We start from the raw sequence: 15,413 nt of genomic DNA, 5'->3' as shown, positions 1-15,413 counted from the left end.
GCTACAAGTAGTTCAATCCTGTCCCTAGGTAGAATCTATAAAGTGAGGGTTAACGCCTCAAGTTCTTGTTAATTAATATTTTCCAACCCCAAATTATCTTTTCCAAAATTAATTCGAAGTTAATGGGCGAGTCCTAAGGTTAGCTAATCCCTTTGGAAACATCAAGGAACAAGAGATTAAAGAATCAATAACTCACTTCATAATAAATTAAAATCGTTCAATACATAAGCACAACAAGATATTTAATCCACACTTGAAATATAAATATTCTCATAAATAATATTCAAGTGTTGGAAAAAATACTACACGCTTAAATATTCAATACAAAGCAAGGAAATGAATAAATGAACATAAATGGATAAGAAATTCTCAACCAAAAGCTTCAAAACTTCAAGACCCAAGTGTGTGTGGAAGAACCCTAGCTCCAAACTTGTGTTCTCTAGTCAAGATACTGAAAATAAACCAAAGATTTCCTCTGGTCAGCCAAAGATATTTTACAAATGAGCCAGGTCATCTATTAAAGGGTTTGGGGCAAAAAAAAAAATAAAATTGCAGAAGTGCCCAGAACTGAAATGAGATCTTCGCACTTGCGAAGGAAGGATTGCATTTGCGAACCTTAACTTTTCTGTTGAAGATCGCAATGGCAATGGAGGACTTCGCATTTGTGAAGGTTGACTGTCTGGTTTGACTTCGCATTTGCGGTCCTTATTTCGCATTTGCGGTCCTTATTTCGCATTTGCAAACATTGTTTGGCTTAGTTGGACTCGCAATTGTTATTCACATGTTCACATTTGCGAACATTGACTTTCTTGGTTGACTTCGCCGGAGGCCAATTTCCAAATTTATGCTTTTGAGCCCCTTTTTGACTTGTTTTTGCTTGGTTTCTTCCCGATCACTTCTAAATCACATAAAACCTGTAAAATAGAAGTAAATGATATTAAACACACTATTTTATCAATCAAACATAGCGAAAATATAAGATTAAAGACGAGATAAGTTGGTAAAATACCAACTTATCAAACCCCCAAACTTAAATTAGTGCTTGTCCTCAAGCAATCAAAGCAAATCTCCTTCCATGTTATCATCTCAATAGTGCATCAACATCATACCAAGTAAAAGAGTCCACTTTAAGTACAAACACATGACTTTGATTGGTACCAACAATTAATCCAAAGCATATGAAATACCAAAAACTGCTCATAAATCTCATTACAATTCAAGTGCTCAAACACTATGTTAATCAGAGTAGCAATCAAGTCGTGACATTAGCTTCAAAATTTGCCTCTTTTTCATTAATAACTTTCCCTTGTTCATTCCTCCCAATTGAAAATGGGATTCACAAATCAAATCTCATGTGGCGTCACACTTAAGAGAGAATCTCACACTCATAAATTTCAATTCAAAACATAAATGGAATATCAAATGGAAAGAATTAACTCTCTCTCACAAAGATGTTCAAATGCACACAAGTAGTACCATAGGCTTGCCCTTCATGTATTTCTCCACTATTGTAGACAAACTTGGTTCAAAATCAATTAGGACTTAAAGGGTTGTAGTTTAGGCTTTTGGTTAAGGTAGGGCACAATTTTGGTTAAAATGACTCAAAACCTCCCTAAGCACTACAATTTTTCAACAATCAAAGTACACTTCAAGAAATTTTCCACCCTTTCTTCATTTTTCATCTCATCACCTAGTCTTCCATTTATTCACAATTCCTTATTTTTTCTTCCATTTTCTTTTCTCACTCATTTTTTTTTTCAAAAATCAAGGAAGGCTACACTATTTTCTTTTTAATTACCTTTAGCCTTTTTAAGCTGTCACGACCCAAACCAATGGGCCATAACGGGAACCCGGTGCCTTACTCAACTGAGTACCAACGTAACGTATCTTTCGTATCCTATTATCATAGGTAAATGAACCAGAAAGGTTGTCACAATATAACTAGAATAAACCATGAGGGAATACTTGACATTGGATGACCCAACATGATATACCGACTTATACATATGACATACAGTCCTATAAGGCCGACATAATCATTTGTAAACTCAAAACGTAGGCCGTCAAGACCATACAAGTATCCATATACCTGATATCTGTCTACAAGCCTCTAAGAGAACATAAACATCATAAAGGTAGGGACAGGGCCCCGCCATACCTATCAATATATGTCCAAATGATACTGACCAAATAAGAAACTCCGGAGCAAATGGAGCACACCAACACCTTCCGCTGAGCTGATAGCCTGCTTGGAGGACTCTCAACCTGTCTATCGGGACCTGTGGGCATGAAATGCAGCATTCCCAAAAAAAAGGGTTGTCAGTACAAATAATGTACCTAGCATGTAAGGAATGAAAATCAGTAAATAAAAGACATGAGAGAAACATTGAGTAAAAGACTCAACATGTAAGTCTGAATAGCTCTGTGAATTGTTTAATATTAGAATGTCATGCATATGCGTATAAATGTCATACCATGCATAGGTATATGCGTACATAATATCATCAAGCCTCTGAGGGTATCCCATCATATCATCTCGACCATTGTAGGCAAAATCATGAACATATACCAGCTGATCAGGTGATGGTGCATATATAACGCCGTAACCTTTTCCCATATCCCATGTACATATAATATATGTATATAACACCATCAGGTCATGGGTCAATGTACATGTATAAATGAATGAAATGCATAAAAAGTACGTTAATAAGATTTCTCGGAACGTCATAAGAGACATTTATGAAAGTTGTGTGTTTGCTCGTTTCGTTTGTATCGTATGAATCATGACAAAAAGGAAAGAAGGGATAGCCTTAATATACCTGAGCCGATTCTCTTGACAACCCCTCTAACACACGTCAACCATGACAAATCACGTAACGGCAAGATCGAGGTAGGGAAAAATCCGTATGATATTGATATTCTTGAGAAAGATTGTACTGTGCTCCCTTAGAATTTGCAATTCACGTTGCAGCTTGTTGGGGTTCATAAGAATTCCTTTTGATAATTCCATCATCCGTTACTTAGAAAGCATTTTCATTTCCCTTTAATGATATAGGGAGGTGGTTTTTTTATCATAGAGAATGGGCCCCACTTTAGGTGATGACTTAGCCCACAAATCTCCTAAACATGCCACCTAGTACATAAACCAAAGAGTCATTGTCACCTAAATTGTCTTGCTACCACGTTGGGGGTGATGTCCCCATCTATAATTACCCATAATTTCCTAATTAGCTTGCTAATCTTCCATTAAACCAATAATTAACCAATTTTCCACATAATTAAAAATAATCTCAAATAACCTATCATGGTCATGTGGTACCTTGTATGGCACTAGTCTATAAATATGATGTATTATAGCTTGGACCGTATTTTATCCCAAATTGACAACCTTCAACGGAACTCATTTTCTTCCACTCATTTACCCTCCGACCTTCACGACTTTACTTATCACTTGTTATAAATAGTATAATACTTATAACCTCAAAATAATCTTATCCTTGAACTGATGCCAATTATTTTACGACAAATCCAACGTACAATACTACGGGGTGTAACATCATTCCCCCCCCCTTTGGAACATTTGTCCTCGAATGTTGGATGATGCAGTTATCGGTCTCATTACTGTTGCTACCTTCTTTCATGCAGCCTGTACGACTTTTTCCTTGTATGTGTGCCTATGCGACTCTTCCCTCCAGCTTTTAGCCAATATCTAAGCCTCGCTTTGTGAATATATGCATAACTATGACAATGTCCCTCTAGGAACCTATAGGCTTTACTACATCTAAGTAGGGCATACTATACCATAACTCTTACTTCAATTTACCATTACTGAGGTCTGCTACAAAACTCCAGGTTACTCTCGTTGCTTATCCTAAATGTATAAATCTAAGTCCTTTAATGCTTTCTCATTACTATTCATCTTAAGAATGATGGCGTAATCTCATCTCATACTTTGTAACTTTTATCCATCCATTGTTGATTCATCTCAATGTTGATCTACAATCTACCACTGATAACTTGAAACCTCTTACGTAATACATTGTCACTAGGGCTTATGTCTGGGGGTATTCTAGTCTCTTGCCATTTTCTTCAAATCATTACTCAATTGAAGGCCCAAACGTCATCCTTTATCTATCACAATTACACCTTTATTCTACTACCAGGGCAGCATTCCATCTCTTCTAAATGCTATTAGTCTTAGACTCCTTTGAGTTCATTCAGGCTATACTGAGCTTTCTATAACTTAGAGAAACCATTAGCTCTCTTGTTTTCCTGGGTTTAACCCCGAGGACTTATCCATTCTCGTCACTTATTACTCGCCTTTCCTTATCCTTACCAATGTCTTCCTAAAACCTTGTCGCTCTACCATACTTTAGCTTGCGACCTACACATATCTATTTATACTACTCGCAACCTTCCTTCAACTTGCTTGCACCATAGATTTCCTTTTGTTATTCTGGAGCATCAAGTGAGACATCACATCGTCTCTAACTCTTCTTTATTCTCTTAAATAGACCTCTCGATACCTAGAAACCATAGGCTGGAAAATATGCCACTGACGATGCTGCTATCATTCCTGGATTCTGAATCCTAGCACTTCTAGCCTTCTATCCGAAGTATGGACTATTCACAGCCTTCTGCATTTGAGTATCTAGTACGTTGTTCACCTTTACCTTACTTACCTTAAAATCTTGTATCACATCTTCTATCTCTTTCCAGACATCCCTTCCACATAATCCGGTGGGAGCTTCATACTGACTTCTTATGAGGCTGGTACTCTTCTAACTGGCTTTATTGTAGAGATGTTATAGAATATGGTTGTTTTACTATCTCTCTTGTACCTCTGACATTAAGAGTGATTCTTCAATATTCTCAATCACGATTTCTAAAATTTTCTGGGTCCAATAATCAGACTCCTGATTTACTTAGTTGATGTAAATCTTTAGTTTCCTCTTTTCTCTGATTAACCTTTGTGTAGGCTTAAGCTATCTTCCGATCTGCAGCGCATGGTATTAGTTATTACTTTAGCCCTTCATGGACTCTATGGAATATCCATGATACAATCTTCTAACAATTCAATCCTTTATCTATGACCTGGACTCAATTCTTTCTTTTAACTTATACCAGAGTCTTCTACGGTTGTGTAATTATCAACATATATGCTGCATGGATAATACTACAAAATGTTAAGTGCATTCATAACGTAACTAACTCTGGATCACTGATTGAATAATTTCTTTTGTTCCTTCTCAGCTTTCTTTAAACATAAGCTATTACTTTTTTTGGTCTTTTTGCCACCTTTGTTGCGTGCATACTTAGCTTATCTTAGTTCCCACGCATGCCAGAATTTTTGTGCAACTCATATGATCTCGAATATTACTTTTGATTTTACCTTTTGTTCATTAACCATGGTAGGTGCCGCTTTCTTATGGAGTGCGTACAATGTTGTAGTGAGACTATTTTTACATGACCATTCCTTCTTCAAGTTACTATGCTTAGGTTGAAGCCTTCTTCCTTATTTCCTCAGCTAGTCTTTCACTGTAGTACTTAGGGAGGACCCTCTGACTCTTGTAAAACTGCGAGCTTATTACATCGTATACTCAACGAAATTATTGATGTTCTTCCTCGCCTATAATTATCAATAGTTACTTACCTCTATGCCCTTGTGCTTGTGGGGTTGCTTCTGAACTGATATTTTGACTGTCTTCCCAGTGGCACTCTCTTTTATTTTCGTAACACTCATACGGTACCTTTAACTATCCCAACTCTTATCTGAATAGTTTTCAAGGATCACGATATCATTATCTGCGAGACTGGATTCACTATGTTGGGGTTTACTATGTTTATCTTGCACGATCTGCTGATTTGTCGGTATCCTCTTGTCTCGCCATAACTAGGATCTTGCAAACTAACTACTAACTACTCGTTGGTCCATACTCATATCCATATTTCGTGTAACCTTTCTTGGGTTATTTCCTTTGTCTTAACTTACTTCTTACAACAGATCCTTATTTCTTAATAACATCTCGAGCAGGAACCTTTACTTTCTTTCCTTGATGTCATGCTTGCATAATATTCTGGAATCGTAGCATATATGTAGGATTTGGATAAGTGCAATCTCATCTGTTTCTTATTTTTATCGCATTCTTCCTTTATCATTCCATAGTTACTAGAACCACTTAACTCTGACTTAATGCCACATCACTCCATATCCCCCCCTTTAGGGGAGTACTAAGATTTAGCTCTACGATGATCTACATATAGATGTTTTAGCTATTTATCTTTGGCGCCTTTTCACTTTATCGATGACCCTTACTCTCCATGCGGTAATCCATCTGTACCAAGGATAACAAAATTCCTTACTCACGAGGGAGACACGTAGTGTAGCTGGCACATACAGTCCCTTATGCTTAATTTTGCTCACATTGCTTGCTTTAGGGAAGCGTCTTCCTGAATGACCTTTAAGGTTTATTCTTATGTCGTCCATTCTATTATCGACAGAACGCAATCTCTAAATTTCTCATGATGACGACTATTATCAAATCACTCAGTCCATATTTCATGATTAGTTTATCTTGTTCACCAGTCCACACCAATTTCTATTACTCTGGGGTCTAACTTTTCTTTTTTGTTAATCATGTTAGAGTCACGAACTTGTTTCTCGATATGAGGATATGACTTTATGGCCTATACTCTTTTGTTGTCTCAAGGCATGTCACCTATCGTCTTTTCCTTCCCTTGACCATAGACTCTGTAATATTGCCATTTTTTTGATATACCATTGTCTTCCATGTATCACATCTTACTCATAATGCTTCATTATCTCTCTTCTTGTTTCCCTGCTAATATTCCAGTCTATCACTTTATTCTGAAAACTTCAACAAGACATTCTTTTGATTTTAGCTCCCCTTGCCCCATCCCCTGGATCTTCGGGTTGCCTAACACCTTCGCTCTACTAGGGACGGGAGCCACACTAAAGTAATATTTATCCCTTCCAAGCTTCCAGTGCCTATCTTTGAACATTCTACTATTCATATCTAGCTATACTATTCTAGAGTGCACTATCTGGGTGTCTCTCAAGGAGATCTATTAGCACATTTGCAATATGCTTTATAAATGTCAACTAATGCAAATAATCCATCAATCATTTGGGTTATTCTAACCCCAGCCGAATCCTGATATCCCGTCCTTCTCTTAAACCATATTTGTTAGCTCCCATAGGGCATAACCTTGATGGGTGTGGCCGATTGTACATACATCTGTTACTGTTGAAGGTAATTCAAAATGCTTATATTTCTCTGCCTGAATTGTAAATACTGATAATCTTTATTAATTGGGTGCCTGGTTCCCTTCTTCACCTTGCTTCTTTTACTTGTTGAAACTTGTATCTACCTTCTGAATCTATCATTGCTTTTCACCATATGGGTGGATAGATATTCATGCCTTAAGGCTCCTTATCAAGAAGCTTACACGTCTTAGTACACACATGTTCTGCTGAAAACCTCACAATTATCCATTATAAGAATGATGCAAAATCGAGTTCCTCTAACTCAACTCTTCCACCACCACATGAAAAGTCTTACCAACTGGCCTTTAGATGTAGGTATCGTCTCATTATGAATAAAATAGAATTTAGGGGTTTGAATTCTTACAAGTGGGTTCTACCACATGATCTAGAGTAAGAAGAAAGAGTGACATTCCTAAATGCCCTATAGTCTCCTGCTTCTAAGTATGGTGCACAACACACCCAACATGATATACCGACTTATAGACTCCCTAGGAAGGAACTGCTCTGATACCACTTTTGTCATGAATGGGCCGCGACGGGCACCCAGTGCCTTACTCAACCAAGTACCAACATAACGTATGTTTCGTATCCAATTATCATAGGTAAATGAATCAGAAAGGTTGTCATAAAATAACTATAATAAACCATGAGGGAATACTCGACGTAGGATGACCCAACATGATATACTGACTTATAGATATGACGTACGGGCCTATAAGGCCGACATGATCATTTGTAAACTCAAAACGTAGGTCGACAAGGACTTACAAGTATCCATAAACCTGACATCTGTCTATAAGCCTCTAAGAGTATATAAATATCATAAAGGTCGAGACATGGCCCTGCTATACCTATCAATACATGTCCAAATCATACTGACCAAATAAGAAACTCCGGAGAAAATGGAGCGCACCAACACCTTCCGCTGAGCTGATAGCCTACTTGAAGGACTCTCAATCTATCTATCGGGACCTGTGGGCATGAAATGCAGCATCCCCAGGGAAAAGGGTTGTCAGTACAAATAATGTACCTAGCATGTAAGGAATGAAATTCAGTAAATAAAAGACATGAGAGAAACATGGAGTAAAAGACACAACATGTAAGTCTGAATAGCTCTATGAATCGTTTAATATTATAATGTCATGCATATGCATATAAATGTCATACCATGCAATGGTATATGCATACATAATATCATCAAGCCTCTGAGGGCATCCCATCATATCATCTCGGCCATTGTGGGCAAAATAATCAACATATACCAACTGATCAGGTGTTGGTTCGTATATAACGCCGTAACCTTTTCCCATATCCCATGTACATATAATACACATATATAACGCCATCTGGTCATGGGTCAATGTACATGTATAAATGAATAAAATGCATAAGAAGTACGTTAATAAGATTTCTCGGAGCATCATAAGATCAATATGTCTTCAGATAAACTTTATCAATTACGCATTTTTTTGAGACCCATGAATAGAAGATATAATAATAAGACACGTGGAAATTCAAGAATATAGGCACCCCTAGTGCTTCTATGAATAGAGACATTTATGAAAGCTGTGTGTTTGCTCGTTTCGTTTGTATCGTATGAATCATGCCAAAAAATAAAAAAGGGATACCCTTAACATACGTGAGCCGATTCTTTTGACAACCCCTCTAACACACGTCAATCGCGACAAAACACGTAACGATGAGACCGAGGTAGGGGAAAATCCGAATGACATTGATATTCTTGAGAAAGATTATTCCGTGCTCCCTTAGAATTTGCAATTCACGTTGCAGCTTGTAGGGGTTCATAAGAATTCCTTTTGAGAATTCCATCATCCGCTACTTAGCAAGCATTTTCATTTACCTTTAATGATGTAGGGAGGAGGTTTTTTTATCATAGAGAGTGGGCCCCACTTTAGGTGATGACTTAGCCCAAATATCTCCTAAACATGACACCTAGTACATAAACCAAAGAGTTACTATCACCTAAATTGTTTTGCTGCCACGTTGGGGGTGATGTCCCCACCTAATAATTATCCATAATTTCCTAATTAGCTTGCTAATCTCCCATTAAAATAATAATTAACTAATTTCCCACATAATTAAGAATTATCTCAAATAACCTAAAATACTGATCACTTTTAACACATTTTATACACCTTACTATCATGGTCATGTGGTACCTTATATGGCACTAGTCTATAAATACGGGGTATTATAGCTTGGACCGTATTTTATCCCAAATTGACAACCTAACTCATTTTCTTCCACTTGTTTACCCTCCGACCTTCACGACTTTACTTATCACTTGTTATAAATAGCATAATACTTATAACCTCAAAATAATCTTGTCCTTGAACTGATGTTAATTATTTTACGACAAATCCAACGTACAATACTACAGGGTGTAACTTCATTCCCCCTTTGGAACATTCGTCCTAGATTGTTGGTTGATGCACTTATCGGTCTCATAACCGAATAGCTCTTACGAATGGTTTAACTACTGTCCTTTCTATCTAGGCAACTATTCTGATTATAAATCCAAAGTCCAGGGCGTTCCCACCTATAGGCCTCTTTCTCACACCACGGCCTGTGGTCGGAATTCTTCTAACACGTAACTGTTGCTACCTTTTGTCATGCAGCATGTATGACTTTTTCCTTGTATGTGTGCCTATGCGACTCTTCCCTCTTGCTTTTAGCCAATCTCTAGGCCTCACATTGAGAACATATGCATAAGTATGACAAGTTGTTCCTCTGGAACCTATAGGCTTTACTATATCTAAGTAGGGCATACTATACCATAACTCTTACTTCGATTTACTGTTACTAAGGTCTGCTACCAAACTCTAGGTTACTCTCGTCGCTTATCCTAAATGTATAAATCTCATCTCATACTTTGTAACTTTTATCCATCCATTGTTGATTCATCTCAATGATGATCTACAATCTACCACTGATAACTTGAAACCTCTTACGTAATACATTGTCAATAGGGCTTGTGTCTAGGGGTATTCTAGTCTCATGCCGTTTTCTTCAAATCATTACTCAATCGAAGGCCTAAACGTCATCCTTAATCTATCACAATTACACCCTTATTCTACCCCGAGGACTTATCCATTTTCGTCACCTTCTCACTCGCCTTTCCTTATCCTTACCCATATCTTCCTAAAACCTTGTCACTCTACCATACTTTAACTTACGACCTACACATATCTATTTATACTACTCGCAAGCTTCCTTCAACTTGCTAGCACCATAGACCTTTCGATACCTAGAGCATCAAGTGAGACATCACATCATCTCTAACTCTTCTTTACTCTCTTAACTAGACCTTTCGATACCTAGAAATCATAGGATGGAAAATATGCCACTGACGATGCCTGTATCATTCCTGGATACTGAATCCCAATGCTTATAGCCTTCTATCTAAAGTATGGACTTTTCACAACCTTCTGTATTTGAGTATCTCAGACGTTATTCACCTTTACCTTACTTACCTTAAAATCTCGCATCACATCTTCTATCTCTTTCCTGACGTCCCTTCCATATAAGTATTATTCACATCCACATCTTGATGCTCTATAATACTTGCACCTCTGGTGCATACACAATCCGGTGGGAGCTTCATACTGACTTCTTATGTGGATGGTACTATTCTAACTGGCTTTATTGTAGAACCATTATAGAATATGGTTGTTTTACTCTCTCTCTTGTACCTCTAACATTAAGAGTGATTCTACAATGTTCTTAATCACGATTTCTAAAATTTTCTGGGTCCAATAATCAGACTCCTAATTTACATAGTTGATGTAACTCTTTAGTTTCCTCTTCCCACTGACCAGCCTTTGTTAGGCTTAAGCTATCTTCCGATTTGCGGCTCATGGTATTAGTTATTACTTTAGCCCTTCATGGACGCTATGGAATATCCATGATACAATCTTCTAACAATACAATTCTTTTATCTATGACCTGGACTCAATTCTTTCTTTTAACTTATACCGGAGTCTTCTACGGCTGTATGATTATCAATATTTATGCTGCATGGATAATACTCGAAAATGTTAAGTGCATTCATAACGTAACTAACTCTGGATCATTGATTGGATAATTCCTTTCGTTCCTTCTCAGCTTTCTTTAAACGTAAGCTATTACCTTTCCTTGTATTTCTGCCCCCTTTGTTGCGTGCATACTTAACATATCTTAGTTCCCATGCATGTCGCAATTTTCGTGCAACTCATATGATATCGAATATTACTTTTGATTTTACTTCCCGTTCATTAGCCACGGTATGTGCCGCTTTCTTATGGAGTGCATACAATGTTGTAGTGAGAATATATTTACATGACCATTCCTTATTCAAGTTACTATACTTAGGTTGGAGCCTTCTTCCTTATTTCTTCAGCTAGTCTTTCATTGTAGTACTTAGGGAGGACCCTCTGACTCTTGTAAAGCTACGAGCTTATTACATCGTACACTCGACGGAATTTTTGATGTTCTTCCTCGCCTATAATTATCCGTAGTTACTTACCTCCATGCCTTTGTGCTTGTAGGGTTGCTTCTGAACTGATATTTTGATTGTCTTCCCAGTGGCACTCTCTTTTATTTCCGTAACACTCATACGGTACCTTTAACCACCCCAACTCCTATCTAAATATTTTTCAAGGATCACAATATCATTATCTGCGAGACTGGATTCACTATGTTGGGGTTCACTAAGTTTATCTTGCACGATCTCCTGATTTGTCTGTATCCTCTTGTTGCTCCATAACAAGGCTCTTGCTGAATTAACTACTAACTACTCGTTGGTCCATACTCATATCCATATTTTGCGTAACCTTTCTTGGTCTATTTCCTTTATCTTAACTTACCTCTTACAGTGGCTCCTTATTTATCAATAATATCCCGGGCAGGAACCCTTACTTCCTTTCCTTGATGTCGTGCTTGCATAATGTTCTGGAATCGTAGTATATCTATAGGATTTGGATAAGTTCAACCTCATCCGTTTCTCATTTTTATCGCATTCTTCCTTTATCATTCCATAGTTACTAGAATCACTTAACTCTGACTTAATGCCACATCACTCCATATTCCCCCGCTTTAGGGGAGTACTAAGATTCAGCGCTACTGTAACATCCCTGAAAATTTTGAAGTACTTAAGTGTAAAGCGCAGTAAAATTTTGCAAAATAAAATAATGTTTCGTGGTACCGAATTGGCTTACTATTGCCAAACAAGGCAAGTATGGAATGAAACAAATGTTGTTGTTCTCTTCATGACTCATAGCTTTCCAAGAATAACTGACGCTAATGTCTTTATCCTTCCGATTATGCCTCCTATATGTCACATGTCTAAAGTGACTCACTTCTATTACATCTAAGAATCATGAACATGGTCCCTACATTATCAATGCCTACTAGGCAACTCTATGCCTCATGTGTCGAATCAATGATGTCATCACAATGATTAACAATGTCAGCACTATTGGTAGTAACCTTCATGTCTCTTAGGATATAACCTCCTGAAATGCCGTGCTCAGCACATTGATGGAATTTTGTATAATTCTAGCCAATCTCGAATCTCGTTGTTCTTATTTATAGAAACTTGGGGGGCTTGAAGGCTCAAACATGTCAAATAAGAAGCATTATCTCGTGATCAAATATATTGGATAGGAAGTTTTATGGTCATATTCAAGCTAGCACATCTTAGACTAATTGTTGGAAGTCGCAAAAGGTTTAGTTTGGGTGTTCGGTGTAGGAATTTAGAGTTGAAAAAAAGTGAATGGGTTATTCTAAAGATTTTTCTCTATGAATATATTGGGTGAATTGTTAAGGATGGTAAAGTATGTGTAGTCACATTAGGCCTTATGAAATTTTGAAGGAAATAGGCCAAACTATGAGTATGATGTTTCCCTATAATTATTCTCCGTGTGCCCGGTGTTTCATGTGTCTATGTCTAAGATGGTGGAGTTAATGGATTATTGGATTATGAGGAGCAACTATTTGCTATCCTTGTTAGATAAGTCCGGAAGTTAAGATTGCCTGCGTCAAGTGCTATGGCGAAACCAACAGGTTGAAGAGGCTACTTAGGAGGCCAAGAAAGAAATAAAGAAAAATATCCTTAATTGTTTGAATAGCTATGTATTTACAAAGTTGGGATCTATGGAAATTCTAAAAGTTACTTTCTATGAGTTATGTATTATTTGTACAATTGGCGTAAAGGGTGTTCCCTTATGATAATACAATATATCGCTTGTGAGGCCATAGTTAGTGTTGTTTTGTGTTGTGTTATGTTGTTGGATTATGTATATGTTGTTAGGATGCGTTTCTAGGATTCTCTGGTAGGTGGATAGGCCCAGTTACAAGGGAAACTCTGGCGAATATTTTTGAAATTTAGGGAGTTAGCCAAATTTTGAGGCTACTAGTGAGTGTGAATTAACAGTTGGGCCACATTTGAGCTAATGGCGGATTTTTACCCTCATTCGAGGACGAATGATCCTAAGCGGGGGAGAATGTAATACCCCAAAAATATCGCAGTACTTAAGTGTAAAGACCAGTAAAATTTTGCAAAAGAAAATAATGTTTCGTGGTACCGAATTGGTTTTTACGTGTTTAAGGATTTTAGAAAATCTTAGCTCGCTACGGATCAGACTTTTTGGGTTGAACAATGCACCGGAGAGTAAAGGAAAATTTTTTGCAAAAGAAGACGTTTCTGCGGCCCACTATGTGGTCGCAGAATCAGTCTGCAGACCGCATAATGGTCGCAGAGTGAGGCAGGAAATGGGAGTTTTGGAGACCAGGTTTGCAGCGCATTATGCGACCGCAAACCAATTCTGCGGTGCGTTATGCGAGCGCAGAACAGGTTTGCGGGCCGCATAATAACTGCAGACCCGGTCAGTTCACGCCTAGTTTTGGAGGCCAAATTATGCAGCCAATATGTGGACCGCATATCAATTATGCGATCGCATACCTTGTTCCGGAGCTCCATTTTTGGGTTTTTAAAACCCGGTCCTACGTCGTTAAATACACGCTTTGGGATATTTTTTAGCAAAACTCTTATGTTTTAGAGAGAAGGGAGAGTGTTTTAGAGAGAGAACAAACCCTAGGATAATTATTCATCAAGATCTTTCCCAAGACTTGAAATCCAACAGGGAAATCTCACAAGATATTCATCTAAGAGGTAAGTTTCAAACCCCTAGTCTTCAATTTCGAGTTTGGGGTAAAAGATGGGTGATTGAAAGTATGATTCTTGGGTGTGAGAGTATTATTTATACATGCATGTACCAATAATATTTGTGGGAGGATTGTTGAGCTTAAATAAGTAAGGATTGGGTTGTGGAGTGCAGGAAATTTTGTAGAAGAACCTTGTGGTTAAATTTGCACACCTAGTGTTTGATAAAATGCTAAAATGAGCTGAGACCATGAATATCTTCCTAATTATGATTCAATTTTGTTATGTCTTAAAATAGATTGGGATTGCTAAAATTCATTGAGATTGCTATCTCTGAATTTTTCATGATGCCGACTATTATCAAATCACTCAGTCCATAATTCATGATTAGTTTATCTTGTTCACCAGTCCATACTGGTTTCTATTACTCTGGGATCTAACTTTTCTTTTTTGGTAATCATGTTAGAGTCACAGACTTGTTTCTCGAAATGAGGATATGACTTTATGGCCTATACTCTTTTGTTGTCTCAAGGCCTGTCACCTCTCATCTTTTCCTTCCCTTGACCATAGACTCTGTAATATTGCCATTTTTTTAATCTACCGTTGTCATCCATGTATCACATCTTACTCATAATGCTTCATTATCCCTCTTCTTCTTTCCCTGCTAATATTTCTATCTATCACTTTATTATGAAAACTTCAACAAGACATTCTTTTGCGTTTAGCTCCCATTGCCCCATCCCCTGGCTCTTCGGGTTGCCTAACACCCTCACTCTACTAGGGACGGGAGCCACACTAAGGTAATATTTATCCCTTCCAGGATTCCAGTGCCTATCTTTGAACATTCTACTATTCATATCTAGCAATACTATTCTAGAGTGCACCATCTGGGTGTCTCACAAGGAGATCTATTAGCATATTTTCAATATGCTTCAGAAATGTCAACTAACGCAAACAATC

This window comes from Nicotiana tomentosiformis, chromosome 1 (assembly GCF_000390325.3).
Source record: "Nicotiana tomentosiformis chromosome 1, ASM39032v3, whole genome shotgun sequence".
NCBI classification, from domain to species: domain Eukaryota; kingdom Viridiplantae; phylum Streptophyta; class Magnoliopsida; order Solanales; family Solanaceae; genus Nicotiana; species Nicotiana tomentosiformis.
This window is presented reverse-complemented; position numbering follows the sequence as displayed.